We start from the raw sequence: 4,975 nt of genomic DNA, 5'->3' as shown, positions 1-4,975 counted from the left end.
TGGAGGGGGAGCTCAGGGTGCCAGAGCAGGGCATTGAAATAACAGGCCTTAGATGCAACTGAAGCAGTAGCCAAGGCTTCTGGAGCTCTCTGCCCCAGATGGTAAGGGCGGGTTGGACAACTGCTCAGAAGATTAAAGGGGTTCTTTTGCTGGTTCTGGGTGCACATCTCTTGTCTTATTGCCCATGTCCAGAGCCAGGCCACAGTCCTGGGATGCAGTAGAAGGGTGAGGAGGAGCACCAGTGTATACCAGCACTTATAGTCACAGAGGAGCAGGGACCTTGGTCACAGTTCCAAGGTATAAAAGATTGCTTGGGATTACTCAAAGACCAGAGCATGGGCCAGGAAGATATTAAACACCTCTCCTTATATCATATCACCTTAGAAGAACTGAAAGCAGATAGAGCCCCAGCACCAGCTCTGAAGGCAGCTGCACAAAGAACCTGAAGCTTAGAATAGTGCTCCCTTCACCACAATTACAGAGTGCAACTTTTAACAGTTTTTTTTTTAACTAAAAAGAAAAAGGCAGGAAAATGAGCAAAAAACCAAAAAAAAAGATCAACACAGAAAGTCACTTTGGTGACACAGTAGGCTCAAACTCAGAAGATAGCAAAATCAATACTGCTGCATCCAAAGCCTCAAAGAAAAATATTAATTGTTCTCAAACCCAAAAAGAATTAATGGAGGATCTTAAAAAGGATTTTAAGATCAAATAAGAGAGATAGAAGAAAAATTGGGAAAAGAAATGAGAGTGATATGGGAAGAAAAAAAGAGTCAACTGCATGGTAAAAGAGGCACACACACAAACAAATATTAAAGAAATTAACATCTTAAAAGCAGAATAAGCCAATTGGTAAAAGAGGCACAAAAAATGAAAGGAGAAAAGAGCTTATTACAAAGCAGGATTGACCAAGTGGAAAAAGACACAAAAATGCACTAAAGAGAAAAACTTCTTTAAAGACAGAAATGACCCTTTGGGAAAAGAAGTATAAAAATTCACTTGGAAAAGAGCTCTTTACAAAGTAGAATTCACCAAATGTAAAAGGAAGTACAAAAGCTCCCTCAAGAAATCATGTTATTGCAATTTTCAGATAAAGAAATCAAAACTACCAATAAGCACATGAAAAAGTGTTCTAAATCTCTTATAATTAGAGAAATGCAAACCAAAACAACTCTAAGGTACCACCTCACACCTAGCAGATTGGCTAAAATGACAAGAAAGTAATAAATGTTGGAGGGGATGTGGCAAAATTGGGACATTAATGCATTACTGATGGAGTTGTAAATTGATACAAACATTCTGGATGGCAATTTGGAACTATGCACAAAGGGCTTTAAAAGACTGTCTGCCTTCTGATCCAGCCATACCACTGTTGGGCCATATCACTATTGGGGTTATACCCCAAAGAGATAATAAGGAAAAAGACTTGTACAAAAATATATATAGCTGCGCTCTTTGTAGTGGCAAAACATTGGAAAATGAGAGGATGCCCTTTGATTGGGGAATGGCTGAACAAATTGTGGTATCTGCTGGTGATGGAATATTATTGTTCTCAAAGGAATAATGACCTGGAGGAATTCCATGTGAACTGGAATGATCTCCAGGAATTGATGCAGAGTGAAAGGAGTAGAAACAGGATAACATTGTACACAGAGACTGACACACTGGCACAATCAAATGTAATGAACTTTTCTACTAGCAGCAATCCAGGACAATTCTGAGGGACTTATGAGAAAGAATCGTGGAAGTAGAAACACAGAAGAAAAGCAACTGCTTGATCACATGGGTCGATGGGAACATGATTGGGAATGTAGACTCTAAGCGATCAACCCTAATGCAAATATTAATAATATGGAACTAGGTCTTGATCAATGACACATGTAAAACCCTATGGAATTACTTGTTGGCTATGGTGGGAAGGGAGGTAGGAGGGAGAGAAAGAACATGAATCATGTAACCATGGAAAAATATCCTAAATCAATTAATTAAATAAAATTTTTCAATAAAAAAAAGAAAATCATGCTATTAAAAGTTTTAGAAAGAGTTAGACCCAGTTAGTAAACTATGTATAAGATGTCAGTTACAATAATAGAATATTAACCATAGTATTAGAAAGGGTATAGTTTGGAATAGTATAATATTGTCACAACTAAATATATTAAGAACTTCTGTTGGAAGAATAAAAACTTCAGGTCTGTGTAGTTATCTAGGGAAGCTGAAACCCATGCAGAAGGAGCTGGGTGTACATTCAGCTGTATTAATGACTTATGCTAATTAACTATTAAAAAACCCTATAAAACATACTGTTGAACATCTATCTATCTATCTATCTGTCTGTCTGTCTGTCTGTCTGTCTTATCACAGTCTGGGTGTGGTAAGATCTCCAGCTTTAATTTACTATGATTAAAGTTTGGATCTTCAGCTCAGAATTATGGCCCAGAGATTTGTTTATTTTTTAACAATCATGGATATTTCTCCTGGCACTGATATAATTATATTAGCTAGCAAATGATTGCTATTTTTTTTCTAGGCTAGGAAAATACCATGCTAGCCTTGTTGAATAGGCCTTTTGAAAAATGTCAAGTAACAATCCTTTACATTGAGTTGAACTAAAATCCAATAGATTGTGAAAATGTGATGCATTTTTGCAGTAGTTAAATTATATGACAGGATTAAGTAGGTTGTGGAAATAGAATTAATTACTTTTTAAAGGAAAGGAGATATTAAAGATTAAACTGGTTTTTTTAAAGTTATGAGAGAAAAGATATATTTCCTTTATTTTCCTATCATCACTTTACTGTCATCCGCTTAAAAACTTAAAGCACCTTATATAATTTGATAAAGCTTTATCGATCAAAAGCCTAAAAACTGAAATAGGTGCCATCATTTTTTTTTTTTTGCCTTTAAAAAGAGTATGTTTTATTGTGGAATATAATGTAACAGTGAAAAAAAGGCTAGCACAGTTCAGTGGACACTCCACACAATAGATCTAAGTAATATATTTAAAAAATACCTTGCTCACAAAGTGCTACTGGAGAATATATGTCTCTTTAATGCTCTGAGTGTTATTATTTAGAGGTCTGGAAAGTTCCCAGCAACTCTCATGAAGGAAGCATGGTTTGTTTAGAGGTAGAGACCCTCTGGGGAGCATTCTTATTTCTTACAAAGTGCAATTTCTCTAGATTTTTTAAAGTCTTCATTTATTATTGTCATTCTGTTTTCTCTTAGGACAATGAGAAGAGCTTCTATACAAATTCCCTTAATATCTTCTCCAAATAAGTCATTTTTAGCCATGATCAAATCATCTAAAGTTACATCATCTGCCAAAGTCATTCTGCTAGTATGACCCTGAAAAACGTATTTCCTGGTCTTTTGGTCAATCTATCCTGGTCTGATTAGTGTTTGATCCAAAGTTTCTATTTGGTTTGTGGCCATAATGCCTTTTCACATCTCCTCTGGAATCAAACCCATTCAACTGGTTCAACAGTTCCAGTATTCACTGAATTCCTCTTTCTCCACCTGAAATCGAGTGATACCTTTTGGCCCCAAAGATATCAATTTCATCAGTGAAGACAATGGAGTGTGTTCCTCAGCTACTCAGAACAATTCTTGAACACATTTGGGTTTATCTCCTATGTACTTCTTCTTTTTATTTTAAAACCCTTACCTTCTGTCTTAGAATCAATACTATATATTGGTCCCAAGGCAGAAGAGTGGTAAGGGCTAGGCAATGGAGGTTAAGTGACTTGCCCAGGGTCACACAGCTAGGAAGTGTCTGAGGCCAGATTTGAACCTAGGATCTCCTGTCTCTAGGCTCTCAATCCTCTGAGGCATCTAGCTGCTCCCTCTTATGTACTTTTGTATAAGTTTATAACCAACAACTCTTGAGGAATGGTGCTGAGGTTTTGGTTTGCTATATAGCTTTAGCTAACAAAGTTTTACTCATGCCAGGTGGGCCATAGTGAATGATTTTTATGGGTGATTTAATACCCATTTCCTCATATTACTCAGGATGAATGAGAGGAAGCTCCACAGATTCCTTAATTTTTTGAATCTGGTTTTCTAATCTTCTAATACCAGCATGTGTTTCCTGAGGGCCTTTTCTACGTTTATCACTGTGTAACAAGGGGTTCTGGGTCATCCATCAGAACTACTATTACAGCATGAACCTTGCGGTGGAGGAGGACAGAACATCCTGGTTCTAGAAGATCCTTCTAATACAAATGTCAGAATACTGACAAAATGCTCCGATTCCACTGAGGCTGACATAATGGCGTGATGATTGTCATCAACAATCTCCTCCAAAGTCCTTGTAGACATGGGGGTTTCTCTCAGATCATCCATCCTTGATCATTCTTCCTCTTGCTTTACTTCCAGTGGTTTCATTTGTTCTTGATTTTGGATGAACTATTCTTCCATGAGAAGAAAATCTTTATTTTTCTCCAGTTTCAACAATTTTAGTCCATACCAAGTGTGAGGCATCATCACTGGCAATTATCAGTTACCCGTGGCTGGTAGCATCTAGTCCTTTTGTTTTCTTCTTCCTTTTTCCCAGCCTGGTTGGAAGTGGAGACTCATAATTCTTTGTCTTGTCCTCATCATCCTCACACCTCCAGGACTATGTCTACCTTTCCAACATTGACCTCTGTTTGGAGATGGGCCACTAATCAAAACTCATTCTCATCATGTTCTTGTTGTTTCCTTCACAAAAGGAGAGATATTGTTGCTCTCTTTAAATATGTGAGATGCTGTCATCATTAAAATTTCTTTGTGGCTCCAAAGGTCAAATGCAGGATCATCACACTCTCAACACCCCTATGGTCTTCCTAGGCACCATCTTCTTGAAACAGTTATTTTGGTCTCCCTGATTCTGGTCTTCTTTTTTAAACCTTTATCTTCTGTCTTGGAATTGATACTGAGGTTCTGGTGAGCAGTAAGGGCTAGGCTATTGGGGTTATGTGACTTGCCCAGGGTC

General features: G+C 37.5%; 1 pseudogene; it reads right to left on the bottom strand.

The window, feature by feature from the left end:
* Nucleotides 1-3,123: 3,123 nt before the first annotated feature.
* Nucleotides 3,124-4,611, bottom strand: LOC123256524 (annotated as a pseudogene).
* Between the last annotated feature and the right edge of the window lie 364 nt (nt 4,612-4,975).

This window comes from Gracilinanus agilis, unplaced genomic scaffold, assembly GCF_016433145.1.
Source record: "Gracilinanus agilis isolate LMUSP501 unplaced genomic scaffold, AgileGrace unplaced_scaffold60251, whole genome shotgun sequence".
Lineage (NCBI taxonomy): Eukaryota > Metazoa > Chordata > Mammalia > Didelphimorphia > Didelphidae > Gracilinanus > Gracilinanus agilis.
Note: the sequence above shows the minus strand (reverse complement) of the source record. Positions and strands in the feature narration are given on the sequence as shown.